Source organism: Gigantopelta aegis, chromosome 13, assembly GCF_016097555.1.
Source record: "Gigantopelta aegis isolate Gae_Host chromosome 13, Gae_host_genome, whole genome shotgun sequence".
NCBI lineage: Eukaryota > Metazoa > Mollusca > Gastropoda > Neomphalida > Peltospiridae > Gigantopelta > Gigantopelta aegis.
This window is the reverse complement of record NC_054711.1, coordinates 17293869-17312850: the sequence shown is the minus strand read 5'-3', so window position 1 is coordinate 17312850 and position 18982 is coordinate 17293869. Positions and strand designations below refer to the sequence as shown.

The following is an 18982-nucleotide window of genomic DNA, read 5'->3' as shown; positions in this document are numbered from 1 at the left end:
AAAACATATATAATTATTTGTCTCACCCCATTGCAAAAACCTCAACAAACTGAGTCTCAATTATATACACTTCCATTTCAGTCAGTTAAATCTTTTTATAAACACTTGAACATGCTAAATGGACATAATCAATACTTGCACTTCAATATAACAGCAACAACAAAACAGATACTGAACACTGTACAATATAATCTCACCCATGTGCAAATATTATCAACAGCCTGAGTCCATTTTTTGGGGTCAAACCCACTTACTTTACATAAAAAAATATCATTACTTTAAATCACAGTTCCAGCTTCTGCCACATACATGAAGCCTACAACTTTTTATTTGCAGAAAGAAGTCTTTATATACACTTTCACTTGGTCTTTGATAGCAAAATCAGCTGCCACAATATAAACTATTCATACTAATTATGAGTCATCCATATGCATTTCCCACATAGGACATGGTCCTGGTCAGAGGGTTTTACGTGCACATTCAGAGCAAGCTGTTGTAGCACAAGCCTGTCATGGGTGCAAGGAAGCAAAAGCAGCCCAGTCCAAGTCGGTAGGAGGTGGGATTTGGTTTTGGTGCTACTGAAGGAAGGAAATGTTTTATTTAACGACACACTCAACACATTTTATTTATATGGCGTCGGACATATGGTTAAGGACCACACACAGGTATTGAGAGGAAACCCGCTGTTGCCACTTCATGGGCTACTCTTTTCAATTAGCAGCAAGAGATCTTTTATATGCACCATCCTATAGACAGGATAGCACATACCACGGCCTTTGATGTACTAGTTGTGGTGCACTGGATGGAGCTAGAAATAGCCCAATGGGCCCACTAATGGGGATCGATCCCAGACCGACCGCGCATCAAGCGAGCGCTTTACCACTGGGCTACGTCCCGCCCCATGTCCTGTAGGATTAGGTCCAAAAAGAAAAAAGGTTGCGGAATTTCGTGAAGTAAATTTGACACATAGTTTGAAACAGTTCATCCAAATTAACTTGGAGCTAAAAGGGCATGACCAGTTGATTGGGGTGTGTGGGGAGTGTGTTCAGAACCTTGTGTTCCTATGGGAATCTTGTTCAGAAAGAAAGAAATGTTTTATTTAACGATGCACTCAACACATTTTATTTACGGTTATATGGCGTCTGACATATGGTTAAGGACCACACAGATTTTGTGAGGAAACCCGCTGTCGCCACTACATGGGCTACTCTTTCCGATTAGCAGCAAGGGATCTTTTATTTGCGCTTCCCACAGGCAGGATAGCACAAACCATGGCCTTTGTTGAACCAGTTATGGATCACTGGTCGGTGCAAGTGGTCTATACCTACCCATTGAACCTTGTGGAGCACTCACTCAGGGTTTGGAGTCGGTATCTGGATTAAAAATCCCATACCTCGACTGGGATCCGAACCCAGTACCTACCAGCCTGTAGACCGATGGCCTAACCATGACGCCACCGAGGCCGGTATCTTGTTCAGAGTCCTTATAAGGACTTGTCCTATATGGGACAGAATATGCCATTTATGTAGCATGCGATGGAATGAGAAATAACCCAGTAGATTCTTCAAGGTGAATTGATCTTACGACCCATGGTACAACAACAAGAAAGACAATACATGTGTCTTGTTTCACTGTCAAGACGATTCTGGATGCAGCCCAGTTGTAAAGTGCTCGCTTGATACACTATCCATCTAGGATCAATCCCAGTTGGTGGACCCACTGAGCTATTTCTTGTTCTAGCCAGTGATCCACACTGATATACTGTAAACTGGGGGGAAAAGTTGTGTGCGTATTAATTTTGTGTCATTCGCGGCCAACCTCAAAAGTCGCGAAATTTATATGAATGCATTATTTTCAAATGCATTATTTACATACGTGTTATTTTTTACAGATGCCAGTGGTCATTTGCGAAATTTAAATGTTGCGAACATGCACTAAGGTGCATATTTGCGGTAAAAAATATGTTGCAATATTAATCTGGTTTACAGTATTACAAAGGTATGTACTTACCTGTCTTTGGGATGGTGCATAAAAAGAACAGCCCATGAAGTGAGGGGCAATGAGTTTCTTCTTTCAGTTAGTTTGTTTTGTTACACAACACCACTAGAGCACATTGATTTATTATCATCGGCTATTGGATGTCAAAGATTAGGTAATTTTGACATATAGTCTTAGAGAGGAAACCTGCTACATTTTTACATTAGTAGCAAGGGATCTTTTATATGCATCATCCCAGACAGGATAGCACATACCACAGCCTTTGATATACCAGTCGTGGTGCACTGGCTGGAACAACAAATAGTCCAATGGGCCCACTGACAGGGGATCTAAACCGACCGCGTATCAGGCGAAACTTTACCACTCGCCTACGTCCCACTCTCTATCCATGAACTAAAGTTTGTTTTGTTTAACGACACCACTAGAGCACACTGATATATTAATCATTGGCTATTGGATGTCAAACATTTGGTAATTCTGACTCGTCATTAGAGGAAACCTACTACATTTTTCCTAATGCAGCAAGGGATCTTTTATATGCACTTTCCCACAGACAGGAAAGCACATACCATGGCATTTGACCAGTTGTAGTGCACTGGTTGTAACAAAGAAAAAACCCAATCAGTTGAATAGATCCACCGAGGTGGTTTGATCCTGCATGCAACTCAGGTGAGTTATCCTGGAACTTGGCGGATTGGTGGGGAGCAAGAACGAAGAAAGGAAGGAAAGAAATGTTTTATTTAACGACGCACTCAACACATTTTATTTATGGTTATATGGCGTCAGACATATGGTTAAGGACCACACAGATATTGAGAAAGGAAACTCGCTGTCACCACTTCATGGGCTACTCTTTTCGATTAGCAGCAAGGGATCTTTTATATGCACCATCCCACAGACAGGATACCACATACCACGGCCTTTGCTATACCAGTCATGGTGCACTGGCTGGAACGAGAAATAGCCCAGTGGGCCCACTGACGGGGATCGATTCCAGATCGACAGCACATCAAGTGAATGCTTTACCACTGGGCTACAGAGAGCAAGAACGAAAGCTCCACTTTAACAGTGAGGTCTGGGAAATTGGGATAGGTGGTTGAACTTCAAACTGAAGTACAGCTGTTGTTACAATGATGCAGTTGCACAGAACGATGCACCTGTTTAATGCAACACAGTTGCACGGAATGTTTCCCTGTTGTGAAATAACGCAGTCGAGTAATCGCATAGTAATGAATGTAACACAAAACCCAAACACTACAGTGTGCCCTCGATGTGGGGTTTATAGGGTAACCTTACAGCAAACCAATTCCCAATGCTTATAATGTTAACTTTTGTTTTTTAAAGAATATGTGTAACAACATTAAAAGATGCTGAGGTGTGTTAAAAACATTCCTTTCTTTTCCTAATTGCAACTGATTAAACAATGTGCTGAGGTGTCATTAAACAAACATTCCTTTCCTTTCCTAATAGCCACTGATTAAACAATGTGCTGGGGTGTCATTAAACAAACATTCCTTTCCTTTCCTAATAGCCACTGATTAAACAATGTGCTGGGGTGTCATTAAACAAACATTCCTTTTCTTTCCTAATAGCCACTGATTAAACAATGTGCTGGGGTGTCATTAAACAAACATTCCTTTTCTTTCCTAATAGCCACTGATTAAACAATGTGCTGGGGTGTCTTTAAACAAACATTTCTTTCCTTTCCTAATAGACACTGATTAAACAATGTGCTGAGGTGTCCTGAAACAATCCTTTCCTTTTTTCATCTATTGAATATAAAAAAATAAATATTATTAAATTAAAATTAATAAACCCCCTTTCACCCATCACCCCCAACCCCTGGATTGAAATAGGAAGTAAAGTATGGCCAGGTGTTATTATATACACTGTATTTTTTTATATTTATAAATAGCAGGTTCGGTGAAAAATAATATGGTCCACTAGAAATAAAAACAGCACAGTGTTGGGAGAGGGTTTTGGATAGTGTGTGAAATTTTAGAGCCTCAGACTTTAGAGCATTATACCGGCCTCAGTGGCGTCGTAGTTAGGCTATCGGTCTACAGGCTGGTAGGTACTGGGTTCGGATCCCAGTCGAGGCATGGGATTTCTAATCCAGATACCGACTCCAAACCCTGAGTGAGTGCTCGGCAAGGCTCAATGGGTAGGTGTAAACCACTTGCACCGACCAGTGATCCATAACTGGTTCAACAAAGGCCATGGTTTGTGCTATCCTGCCTGTGGGAAGCGCAAATAAAAGATCCCTTTCTGCTAATCGGAAAGAGTAGCCCATGTTTCCTCTCAAAATCTGGGTGGTCCTTAACCATATATCTGACGCCATATAACCGTAAATAAAATGTGTTGAGTGCGTCATTAAATAAAGCATTTCTGTCCTTTCTTTAAAGCATTATGGAATTGAAACATCAAATCATGAGGTAAATTTTAAATGAGGGGGTGGGACATAGCCCAGTGGTAAAGCGCTCGCTTGATGCGAGGTCGGTTGGGAATCGATCCCTATCGGTGGACCTATATTGGGCTATTTCTCTAGGGCCTAATTCACAAAGATCTCTAAGGCTCTGCCAGACAACAAAGCATCCTCTTTGCAAGTCTTTCAGCATTGCACTGCGAGATCGCAAAGTTGCGAGAGTTTAGTGAATTAGGCCCCTGGTATATCAAAGACTGGAATGTGCTATCCTATCTGTGGGATCGTACATATAAAAGATCCCTTGCTACTAATGGAAAAATGTAGCGGGTTTCCTCTCTAAGTCTATATGTCGAAATTGCCAATGATTAATAAATCAATGTGCTCTAGTGGTGTCATTAAACAAAACAATTTTTTTTTTTTTTTTTATGGAATTAAAACATTACTAAATCATGAGGACGGGGCGGGACAGCGCTCGCTCGATGCACGGTTGGTCTGGGATCGATCCCTGTTGGTGGGCCCATTGGGCTATTTCTCGTCACAGCCAGTGCACCACGACTGGTATATCAAAAGCTGTGGTATGTGCTATCCTGTCTGTGGGATGGTGCATATAAAAGATCCCTTGCTGCTAATCGAAAAGAGTAGCCTATGAAGTGGTGACAGCGGGTTTCCTCTCTCAATATCTGTGTGGTCCTTAACCATATGTCTGACGCCATTAATTAAAATGTGTTGAGTATGTCGTTAAATAAAAACATTTCTTTCTTTCTTGAAACATGACCTGCAATCTGTTTGGTGGATTTAGCAGATGATTGTCAATTACACCTGCTATGTCAAAAGAATGGATTTCTTTTCACAAGCCACTATTTTAAAACCCTGCCACCACATTCCAATCCCAATTTCATCTTCATTGTTTATCGAGTAATTAAACATATATCTGTCTATTAAAAAATGACCAGATGTTTTTTTCTTCTTTTTATGGTTTTCGCAGGTGAATTTTTATGTCACTTTTCATGTTCTGCAGGTGGCTATTTCGAGCCTTGTCCCCCACATTCGAATCCAATTTCAGTGAATCCATTTCAGCTGCATTCTTTATGAGGTAATCAAACATTACATCAGTCTCTTGAAAAAAATTACCTGTGATTAAAAAATAAAAAATAAATGTTTTGTGGTGTTAACAGGTGAATTCTATTTCAACTGCCAGTTCTAAAAGATGGACTGCTTTTCTTTCTTTTTTCTTTTTTTTTTCGTGGGGCAGGACACAGCTCAGTGGTAAAGCACTTGCCTGATGCGCGGTCAGTCTAGGATCGATCCCCATTGGTGGACCCATTGGGCTATTTCTCGTTCCAGCCAGTGCACCACGACTGGCATATTAAAGGCTGTGGTATGTACTACCCTGTCTGTTGGATGGTGCATATAAAAGATCCCTTGCTGCTAATCGAAAAGAGTAGCCCATGAAGTGGCGACAGTGGGTTTCCTCTCTTAATATCTATGTGGTCCTTAAACATATGTCTGACGCCATATAACCGTAAATAAAATGTGTTGAGTGCGTCGTTAAATAAAACATTTCCTTCCTTTCTTTTTTTTCGCAGTCTGTTGTTTGAGCTCTGTCCCCTCCCTCCCAGCCTTTTATTCCATTTCATCTGCAATGTTTATGCCATGGCATAATCAAACATACTTTTAAAAATTGACCTTTGATTTTTCTTTTTCTTTTTTTTCTATCTTCTTTTTTATGTGGTGTTAATTCACCCCCTGCCCCCCCCCCGCCCCCAACAGGCTGCTATTTTGAACCCTCCCCCAACTCACATTCTATTTCAATTTTAACTACTATGTATATGGTGTAGAATACATCTGACTCTTAAACAAATAACTTGTGATTTTTGTAATTGAATTTTCTTTCTTTTTTCTTCTTTTTTTTTCTGGTTTTTGCAGGTGAATTTTTCTTTCACATGCTAGGCCTAAAATAGGGACTACATTTCAAACCCCCCCACCCCCACAATAAGCTGTTATTTTAAGCCCTGCTCATCTCCCCACCCCACCCCCACCCCCACTCACTTTCTAAAAAGTTAGTTTTGTTTAACGTATGGAATGATGCATGGTTAAAAGTTTATTTTGTTTAACAACACCAATAGAGCACATCGATTAATTAATCATCGGCTATTGAATGTCAAACATTTAGTAATTCTGACTCATAGTCATCAGAGAGGAAACCCGCTACATTTTTTTTCTAATGCAGCAAGGGATCTTTTATATGCACTTTCTCCACAGACAGGATAGCACATACCACGGCCTTTGATATACCACTAGCTGGAATGAGAAAAAACCCAGTCAGTTGAATGAATCCACTAAGGTGGTTTGATCCTGTGACACAAGCACCTCAGTTGAGCACTCAACCGACTGAACTAAATCTTGCTCCCCCCATTCATTTTCATTTCAACTTATTTCCGTGCGCTTATATCCAATTAAGGTTCAAGCATGCCTTCCTGGGCACACACCTAAGCTATTTGGGCTGTCTGTCCAGGACAGTAAGTTAGTGGTTAGTGAGAGAGAAGAGGGTGTAGTGGTCTTACACCTACCCACTGAGTCGTTAAAACTCGCTCTGGGTGGGAGCCGGTACCGGGCAGCGAACCCTGTACCTACCAGCCTTATGTCCGAAGACTTAACCACGACACTGTCGAGACCTGTGGATAAAGTTAAATTAAGGTTCCAGGAAGCTATCTGAGCTGTCTGTCCAGTGGGTTAGTTGTTAGTGGTTAGTGAGAGAGAACAGGGTGTAGTGGTCTTACACCTACCCATTGAGTTGTTAAAACTCGCTCTGGGTGGGCGCCGCTACTGGGCTGCGAACTCTACCTATACCAGCCTTAATATGTCCAATGGCTTATCAACCACGACGCCACCGAGGCCGGTCTCTCCCCCTACTCACATTCTATTCCAATTTCAGCTGCAATGTTTATGGTGTCTGTACCGTGGGTGGGAAAATGAAGAAGACTGGTGGAATAAAAATGTCCAGTCTGGCGTTACGTATCGTATCGGGTTTAGACGTAATAAATTAAGAGGACGGAAAAGAAGTAATGCACAGACAGATGTATGGGCGGAGCGAGCTGTAAATTTATACATAATCTCCACCGGCGGGGGAACTTGAGATAACTCGTGTCGTTTATGGGTGCATTAAATTAGGAGCGAGAAAAACTTGGCATGACACTAGCTCACACATTACAGTGGCATCTGGCCACGATGAATGGATTCAGTCGAAATGAAGTGTTTTCTTAAGCAGGTGCAAAAATGATGAATAGAGGAGAAACCCTTGGGTGTTAATTATGAGGGCATTTTCGCATTTCAGGAATTAGGGGGGATGTAGTGGAGGTGGAGGGTTTAAATGGAGGGGGGGGTAAAAATACCTGGAATTATTTACATGTACACATGTGTATCAGTTTGTGCCGGTGAGGAATTAAGTTACACGGTTAAGGATATAACAAAAATACAAGACTTAAAATTACGTGTGTTTATGAGAGCTCATTAGAGATGCATGATGGGCCATGGGATCAATCCCCATTAGTGGACCCATGCAGTGCTTCCTGACTGGTATAATAAAAAGTAGTGGTATGTGCTGTCCTGTCTGACAAAGTCTATATGAAGGATCCCTTGCTTAAATCTATCACTGATAAGAATAGTCCACACTGCATATACCAATATTGGTTGTTTCATCCATCCATCTGTTTGTGATCCATCCATCTATCCATCCTTCCACCCTATGACATAAGCACACATGCGTGCGCACGCACACGCTCACACTCTGACCAACCCAACAATATCAATAACCACCTGCCAATTTTCAATCTATCTATCTGTTCTTCCATCCACACTCTCAAACTGATCCATCCACCTATCTAATCCACCCATCCACCCACCCACTTATACCTACCTATCCACCCACCCACTTATACCCATCCATCCATCCACCCAAATCCACCTACACCTAATCACCCACTTATACCAACCTATCCACCCACCAACTTATACCCATCCATCCATCCACCCAAACCCACCCACTTATACCCACCTATCCACCCACCCACTTATACCCATCCATCCATCCATCCACCCAAACCCACCTACCCACCCATACCTACTCACCCACTTATACCCACATATCCACCCACCCACTTATACCCATCCATCCATCCACCCAAACCCACCTATCCACCCATACCTACTCACCCACTTATACCCACATATCCACCCACCCACTTATACCCATCCATCCATCCACCCCTACCCACCCCCAATTGTACCCACTTATCCACCCACCCACTTATACCAATCCATCCATCCACCCACCCAACCACTCATTCCAACCAGTGCACCACAACTGGTCAGACATCATGGTATGTGCTGTCCTGTCTGTGGGATGCTGCATATAAAAACAAAATCCCTTTCTGCATTAAGAAAACTGTAGCGGGTTTGCTCTGATGACTATGTGTCACAATTACCAAATGTTTAACATCCAATAGCCGATGATTAATTAATCAATGTGCTCTAGTGGTGTCGTTAAACAAAATAAACTTTTAACCATCCATCATTCCATCTACCCATCCTGTTATGATTCATCCACCCACTCATGTATCCATCCATCCATCATTCCATCTACCCATCCTGTTATAATTCATCCACCCACCCATGTATCCATCCATCCATCATTCCATCTACCCATCCTGTTATAATTCATCCACCCACCCATGTATCCATCCATCCATCATTCCATCTACCCATCCTGTTATAATTCATCCACCCACCCATGTATCCATCCATCCATCATTCCATCTACCCATCCTGTTATAATTCATCCACCCACCCATGTATCCATCCATCCATCATTCCATCTACCCATCCTGTTATAATTTATCCACCCACCCATGTATCCATCCATCCATCATTCCATCTACCCATCCTGTTATGATTCATCCACCCACCCATGTATCCATCCATCCATCATTCCATCCTGTTATAATTCATCCACCCACCCATGTATCCATCCATCCATCATTCCATCTACCCATCCTGTTATGATTCATCCACCCACCCATGTATCCATCCATCCATCATTCCATCTACCCATCCTGTTATAATTCATCCACCCACCCATGTATCCATCCATCCATCATTCCATCTACCCATCCTGTTATAATTCATCCACCCACCCATGTATCCATCCATCCATCATTCCATCTACCCATCCTGTTATAATTCATCCACCCACCCATGTATCCATCCATCCATCATTCCATCTACCCATCCTGTTATAATTCATCCACCCACCCATGTATCCATCCATCCATCATTCCATCTACCCATCCTGTTATGATTCATCCACCCACCCATGTATCCATCCATCCATCATTCCATCCTGTTATAATTCATCCACCCACCCATGTATCCATCCATCCATCATTCCATCCTGTTATAATTCATCCACCCACCCATGTATCCATCCATGCACCCAAAGGCGGGATGTAGCCCAGTGGTAAAGCACTTGCTCGATGGCAGTCGGTCTGGGATTGATCCCCATTGGTGGGCCCGCAAACTGAGTGAAATGGCAAAGCAGCTGACACATAAGTTTGCAGATGATTGTTTTTGGTTCATACACTGATGAATGTAATAGAAATAACAGACAATCATTATACACATGTACATGTAATTGGGCATATCAAATGCCATGGTATGTACTACCCTGTCTGTGGGATGCTGCATATAAAAGATCCCTTACTGTTAATCGAAAAGAATAACCCATAAAGTAGCAACAGTGCGTTTCCTCCGTTCCTTTAATTAAAAATGTGGAACATGCACCTTTAACACACTGACTAATCTTTTGCGGCCAAACACCTTTAAGCTGGCAATAAAACTGTGGTCCCCAATCCAGCACACGTTGAAGATAAAGAACCCGGGCCAACGAGCCGTCTTTGTTTACCGCGGAGACCTCAGAATTGATCAGGTTTCTCAGAAGGTGTTACAGCCTTCAATACAAATGGTCTTTTCAATGTAAAGCTGGGGTTTTCGTTTACATGTATTCGACAAAACCTAAGCCGGGGAGACGGGGGTGGGGGTGGGGGGGTGGGGGTGGCGGGCTACCCGGGAACCCGAGACTGACAGTGACAGACTGACTTGGTCCCCAGACCCTGTATGTGTATGTAGTGACATGGAATAGAGGGGGGGTGGGGGGTGGGGGTGGGGGGTGTAATACTGTGGGGGACGAGTCGCGAGACAGGTATAGGTAAACCTGGTCTTACCGGCTTCAGTCCTTAATGGTCTACGCCCTTGCTGCCTTCAGTACTGGTCTTAATCATTAATGGCCTTATAGTCCTTACCGGCTTCGGTCCTTAATGGTCTAAGCCATTCCTTATAGGCTTCAGGATTTGGTCTTAATTGTTAATGGCCTTAGTCCTTACCGGCTTTAGTCCTTAATGGTCTAAGACCTTCCTTATAGGTTTCAGGACTTAATGGTCTTAATTGTTAATGGCCTTAGTCTTTACCGGCTTCAGTCCTTAATGGTCTAAGCCCTTCCTTATAGGCTTCAGGACTTAATGGTCTTAATTGTTAATGGCCTTAGTCCTTACCGGCTTCAGTCCTTAATGGTCTACGCCCTTCCTTATAGGCTTCAGGACTTACTGGTCTTAATTGTTAATGGCCTTAGTCTTTACTGACCCTAGATTTCATTCTTAGTCCTCTTACTGGTCTTTGTCTTCATATTGGTCTAACTCCTAACAAGTCTCAGTAGTTACTGATTTCAGATGTTACTGGTCTGAGTCATTACTGGTCTTAGTCTGCTTACTGGTCTAAATTGACTCTAATTCCTAACAAGTCTAAGGTTTACTGATTTCAGTTGTTACTGGTCTGTGTCCTAAATGGTCTTAATTCTTATTGGTCTTAGTCATTACTGGTCTTAGTCATTACTGGTCTTAGTCATTACTGGTCTTAGTCCTTACTGGTCTTAGTCCTTACTAGTCTCACTCCTTATTATTCTTAGTCCTTAGTGGTCTTAGTCATTACTGGTCTCAGTCATTACTGGTCTTAGTGATTGGTATCAGTCCTTATTGGTCTAACTCATTACAAGACATAGTCATTACTGATTTCAGTTGTTAACTGGCCTTAGTCCTAAATGGCCTTAGTCCTTACTGGTCTCAGTCCTAACTGGTCATAGTCATTTCTGTTCTTAGTCATTGGTATCAGTCCTCATTGGTCTAACTCATTACAAGACACAGTCATTACCGATTTCTGTTTTTAACTGGCCTTAGTCCTTACTGGTCTTATTCATAATTGGTCAGAGTCCTCAGTGGTCTTAATCCTTACTTGTCTTAATTGATACTGGTCTTAGTCCTTACTGGACTTAATCTTTACTGGTTTAAGTCCTTACTGGTCTAAGTCCTTACTGGCCTCAGTCCTTACTGGTCTTAGTCCTAACTAGTCTTAGTCTTAATTGGCTCGAGTCCTAACTGGTCTTAGTCCTTTAAAAGACTGGGTCGTTTGGGTGTTCTTATTCAACTGCAATGAAAAGATTAAATGCAGCTCTATTGGCTACATAGTCTGGTCCTGTGCTGCTAATCGGAAATGGTCTTCCCTTCTTATTATCTGTTTATAGTCTTTGAATATATGTCAGATGTCATATATAACCACAACTAAAATGTGTCGAGTGTGTTATTAAATACATTTGTACATGTAGTAACCATGACTCGATACACGACACGACTATATCAACTATTTGTCTGGCAAAGCTGTATATGAAGCTGTAACACATTTATACATGAAATAACCAGAACCCAGTATATAGGAAACAATTACATCAATGTAACACAAATATATTAACTATTCCTACTTGTCTAATAAAACTGGTCGGACTATAGGGTACACATTTCCCGAGATAGAGTAACGTTAGTGAGACAAGGTGATATCCCATGTCACTAACTAGTTATTCTCTGTATAAGATACAGTTACATGTATGTATCAACTGTTCCTAAAATGTAAAAAAAAAAAAAAAAATCTTCCTGGTCTAATAAAGCTGGTTGGACTGTAGGGTACATGTGTCGTGGGATAGCATGATGTCGGTAAGACAAGGTCATATCCCATGTCACTAACTAGTTATTCTTTAAATAAGATGCAGATACATGCATGTATCAACTGTTCCTAAAAATGTTTTTTAAAAATACTCTTCTGACTTGTGTGATAAAGCTGGTCGGACTGTAGGGTACACGATTCACGGGACAGCATGACGTCGGTAAGACAAGGTGATATCCTATGTCATTAACTAGTTATTCTCTGTATAAAACACAGCTACATGTATGTATCAACTATTCCTAAAAAAAATCTTTCTACTCATCTAATAAAGCTGGTCGGACTGTAGGATACACATTACGCAGGATAGAGAGACGCGGGATAGAGAGACGTCGGTGAGACAAGGCCTGTGTGATTCCCGTGACAACGGCAACAAGCCACCACACCAATTAGTGTTTGTGTGGCTGTCACCTAATTGTCTTCCACCATTGATTCGGCAGTCGCCCACCCCACAAAGCCAACACCGCTCTCACACACAAGTGTCGGCTGGGTGAATAGAACACAGCTTTTTTTCTTTCTTTCTTCGTCTTTTTAAAAAAAAGAAAAAAAAGAAAAAAGAAAAGAAAAAAAGAATCAAGTTTTGTACTTTGCTAATGGGTGAGAAGAAGAAGGCTTATACAGTGAGGCCAGGTGTGGTGTAAACGTGGAATGGAATTTGTTGGATGTGTGTGGTTTTTCGTCTTTTTAAGAAAAAGGATTTAAAAAAACAAACAACCGGAATACATTTATGTACTTTGATAGTGATTGGTAGCTAAACGGAACAAACTTGACTTTACTAGTGATTGAAGATGCTACAATATAGTAAGGTATGACAAATATTCAATGTTGGATTTGTACAATGGTGTGTGGTTTAATCTTCAAGTAAAAAAAAGAAAAGAAAAAGAAAGATATTTCTGTACTTTTCTAATGACTGAAAATGCTATACCGGTAATATAGTATGGTATGACAAAAATTTAATGTTGGATTTGTACAATGGTGTGTGTGTTTTAATCTTTAAGGAAAACGAAAACAAGAAAAAAAGAAGGAAAAACAAAACAAATTGTACTTTCTTGATGGGCTTAAAGATGTGATAAATATTCAACCCTACAAACAACCCCAAAGAGATCAAAATTTAAAATATGAATTCTGAACTCTTCTAATATTCAAGACTGTGAGGTATATTCGAAATGGAATTAAGATAATGTGATTTGTTTTTGTTTTTCATAATTCTGGATAAATCATTGAGGAACGAATGTAGATATTTGTTTTGTAATTCTGGACAAATCGTCAAGGAATGAATAACAGTAAAAACAACCCAGATACACCAATGGAGATATCAAAAATAACAAGTTAATTTATGCATGTTCTGTTCTTCAGTATTTGGGATGAACTGTTGCAGAATGAACATAAAAGTACCAGTAAAAGACAGTTCTATTGAAATAACATTAAAAACAAAACAAAAATACTGAATTACGATAATTTTGTTTGATAATTTTGAAAAAATCTTCCAGGAATTAATAGAAAGAAAGATAACAACACACTAATTAAGAGATCATAAGAAAACACATGCTGGTCTATGATGTTTTTGTATTTTGTGATTCGTGATTCGTGATAAAATGTCACGGAATGAATGAAGAGAAAAACAAGGACATCAGGTAAGAGATACAAATCTAAGAAACAAAACTGAATTAGATGTGTTTTTATTTTTACATTTTGAATAAATTATCAAGAATTGACAACAATAGATACAGGTAAAGTTATATTTTATTTCTTTAAGTGAATAATTAAATGTTTGTTACATTCATTATAATATAATTTCGTCCCATATGTGGAGTCATACAGTGTGCACATTATTTCTTTTGGTTCGTACTTGCATGAACCAAAAATTAATTATGGTCAATTCTTAAAATGAACGTAAAAATGATGTCATCAGGGAACGTCATATCTGATTTTCTATGGGCAAGTTGTCTTATTGAGCGTTGTTGTTTATGGACCAAAAATAATTCAAAATAAAATATGAACTTTTAGTGTAACTTTTAGTGTTATTATTAGCAAGTAGGATTCAAATTTAATCATAAGTATTGTCTGTTATTTCTTTTACATTCATCTGGGTATGAATAACAAAAACCCATGTGCAAATGTATGTTATAACAGCTTTGCTGATTCACACAGTTTGTGGATGATTTTTTTCATTCATACCCCAATGAACATAATAGAAATAACTGATAATCCGTAATTCATGTGAAGAACAATAAAAACATTAAAAGTGGCAACAAAAACAAAAACAGAAGAAAATATTCACACATTTATAATTATACATGCAGACCTCACTTAAAAGAAAATTAGGGAGTGATTAATTGCTGCCTTTATTTAGATTACAGGGAGCCATTTAAGATATTGTCATACTGAGCATTGAAATTTATCCTTTTGTAGTTCTATTGGGTTTTTTAATTCACATGATAAGTGGAGCTAAAAACAGGTCTGACATGTCATTTCATAATTCTCAAGAAATTTAATGATCAAGAAATAAATCTGAATAATATTAAAGACATATTAATTTAAATGCAGGATAAAAACAAAATTACATATAAACTCAACAGTAACTAAACCCCCCCCCCCCCAAAAAAAAACCCCCACACATACAAAAAAAGGTGAAAAAAACAAAAAACAAAACAAAACAAAAACAAAACAAAATAAAACACAGACAAACACCCACAGACACAGACACACACACACACACACAGACACACACACACACACAGACACACACACACACACACAACACACACAGACAGACACACACACACTCACACACACACACACACACACACACACACACACACACACACACACACACACTCTCTCACACACACACACACACACAGACACAACACACACACAGACACACACACACACACACAGACAGACACAGACAGACACACACACACACACACATACACACACACACACAGACACACACACACACTGACACATACACAACACACACACATACACAGACAGACACACACACTCACACACACACACACACACATACACAGACACACACACACAGACACACACACACTCACACACACACACACACTCACAGACACACACACACACACACAGAGACAGACAGACACACACACACACAGACACACACACACACATAGACAGACACACACACACACACACAGACAGACACACACACACACACACACACACACAGACAGACACACACACACACAGATATAATCTTAATTTCATCATAGTGAATAAATAATTCAAACATAACTTATAAACAAAGTAACTCCACAGTAACTAAAAAAAAAAAAAAATTACATAAAGGAGGAAAAACCACACACAAACAGATATACTTTTAATTTCATCATTATGAATAAATAACTTAAACACAACTTATAAACAAAATGTCAGTAAACAAAACCCAACAGTAACTAAAAAAAAAAAAAAAAAAAAAAAAAAAAAAGGAGGAACACACACGCACACACCCACGACACCCCCAACCCCCCCCCCCCCAAAAAAAAAGACCCCTAGCCTGTTACTCTTTTTATTTCATCAGTGTAAATAAATCATAAACTAAACTAAGCGTACCACAGTAAATAATAATAAAGACGGATCAACAAGCCGGGTAAAAAAAACCTCTGGTCGGGTTACGAGCGAGTTTCGTGCCGCCTGGCTAATGACAGGATCATATTAAAGAAAGATCCTTCTCAAAGGGTAATTGTTCAGGCTTCAAATTGATGCCTCTCGTTTTATAAAAATTTGTCAACATTTGTTCATCCATTCAATTCTTTGAGCCCTCGCTGTGCTGCTATTCTGCTGGGTGCTAGTCACTGTGTGTGTGTGTGCTATACTGTAGAGTCACAAGTGCCGTGGTGTGTTACAGTGTATTGTCGTTTTTCCGATACAAGAGTTTTCTGGGTTTTTACATTCGGGATAGACAATTAGTACAGCAGTATCTTCTACAGGTAAATGTTATGATGTGTTACAGGGTATTGTAATTGCTTTGATATAGATTATACTGAGTTTTTACATTCGGGAGAGACAATTAGTACAGCAGTATCTTCTACAGGTACATATTATTGTGTGTTACTGGGTATTGTAGTTGCTTTGATATAGATTATACTGAGTTTTTACATTCGGGAGAGACAATTAGTACAGCAGTGTCTTCTACAGGTACATATTATTGTGTGTTACTGGGTATTGTAATTGCTTTGATATAGATTATACTGAGTTTTTACATTCGGGAGAGACAATTAGTACAGCAGTGTCTTCTACAGGTACATATTATTGTGTGTTACTGGGTATTGTAGTTGCTTTGATATAGATTTTTGTGGGTTTTTACATTCGGGAGAGACAATTAGTACAGCAGTGTCTTCTACAGGTACATATTATTGTGTGTTACTGGGTATTGTAGTTGCTTTGATATAGATTTTTGTGGGTTTTTACATTCGGGAGAGACAATTAGTACAGCAGTGTCTTCTACAGGTACATATTATTGTGTGTTACTGGGTATTGACCGTATTGTAGTTGCTTTGATATAGATTTTTGTGGGTTTTTACATTCGGGAGAGACAATTAGTACAGCAGTATCTTCTATAGGTACAGATGTGATCTGTTACAGTGCATTGTCGTTTCTCTAATACAAGAGTTTTCTGGGTTTTTACATTCGGGAGAGACAATTAGTATAGCAGCGTCTTCTACAGGTAAATGTTATTGTGTGTTACAGGGTATTGTAGTTGCTTTGATATCAATGTTTCTTGGGTTTTACATTCGGGAGGGAGAATTAGTGTAGCAGTATCTTATACAGGTAATATTGTCATTTCTATTGTAGTTGCTTTGATATACAACAATATCTGTCCTTTTTCTGATACAAGAGTTTGCTTGGTTTTTATATACGGGAGAGAGAGAGAATTAGTATAACAGTATCGTGTACAGGTAATATTGTGATGTGTTACAGTGTATTGTAATTGCTCTTGGTTGTTACATTTTGGAGAGTATTGTCTATAGGTAATGTTATAATTTTTATTGTAGTTGTTCTGATATAGATTTTTCTTGCTTTTTACATTCGGGGGAGAGAGAATTAGTATAGCAACATTGTCTACAGATAATGTGTTGCAATGTATTGTCATTTCTCCAATACAATATTTTTCTTGGTTTTTACATTTGGAGAAGTCGAAAGTGTTGCAGAATTTCTACAGCTAATGTTGTGATATGTATTGTGGTTAGTCTGATACATATATATTTCTTTTACATTACGAAGAGTCAAACAGTAAAGCAGTATTTTCTAGATGTAATGTTGTGAAAGCTACTGTGGTTTCTCAAATACTTACATATCTTATTGGTTTTTACATTCAGGGATGATAAATAGTATTACAGAATCTTGTATAGGTAATGTCGGGATGTACTGTTGTGTAAATAAATTATTACACAAGCTTGTGTGTCGTACTAATTCTACAAAACAAGTGTCAGGATTTTTGTATTGTCTGAGCAAGAGCGAGGGTAAAACATAAATCCTGACACGAGTTTCTTAAAATCAGTACATCACACGTGAGTGTAATAATTTATTTATTATCCATATTATTATTGTTATTTTTTATGAATAACAAGGACCATCTCAAAATGTTTCAACCACAACTAGAAGGAGACGAAAAAATTACATCATATTTCACATACACAGTCTGAGCTAGGACTTGAGAAGCAACGTCATATTATGACGTCGCTTCACAAATTTACGTCATCACACTCGTTATTACACGTGTGCTTCATATGATTATTATTAACTCAGTTATGTTGAACCATGTGGATAATAACACTTGTTATTACACGTGTGCTTCATATGATTATTATTAACTCGGTTATGTTGAACTATGTGGATAATAACACTTGTTATTACACATGTGCTTCGTATGATTATTATTAACTTAGTTATGTTGAACTATATGGATAATAACACTTGTTATTACATGCATGCTTCATATGATTATTATTAACTCGGTTATGTTGAACCAGGCGGATAATAACACTTGTTATTACACGTGTGCTTCATATGATTATTATTAACTCGGTTATGTTGAACCAGGCGGATAATAACACTTGTTATTACATGTGTGCTTCATATTATTATTAACTCGGTTATGTTGAACTATGTGGATAATAACACTTGTTATTACACGTGTGCTTCATATGATTATTATTAACTTGGTTATGTTGAACCAGGCTTGGTTTCTCTGACATACTAGCATTTATTTCTTGTTTTTCACATTTGCAAGAGACAAATAGCAAATCAGTATTTTCTACAGCTAATGTTGTTATGTGTATTGTGGCAACTCCAATATTTTTCTTTCTTGATTTTCACACTTGAGATAGACAGTTAGTCTTGAAGTATGTTTACCAACAGCATATTGATTATTTAAAGTTTAACGTTTGTTCTGTTTAACAACACCACTAGAGCATATTGATT

The 18982-nt window shown here is 39.1% G+C and overlaps 1 protein-coding gene across 3 annotated transcripts in view; it reads left to right on the top strand.

The window, feature by feature from the left end:
• Nucleotides 1–18982, top strand: part of LOC121387322 (frizzled-5-like) — a 146376-nt gene that overhangs the window by 57325 nt on the left and 70069 nt on the right. The window contains exon 1 of one of the 3 annotated variants that reach the window (XM_041518344.1): nucleotides 16347–16488. The exons of the other annotated variants lie outside the window; for them this stretch is intronic. The gene's annotated coding sequence lies outside the window, so the exon portion shown is untranslated. Of the gene's footprint in view, nucleotides 1–16346; nucleotides 16489–18982 lie in introns of those variants that run through there. 3 annotated transcript variants of the gene reach the window in all.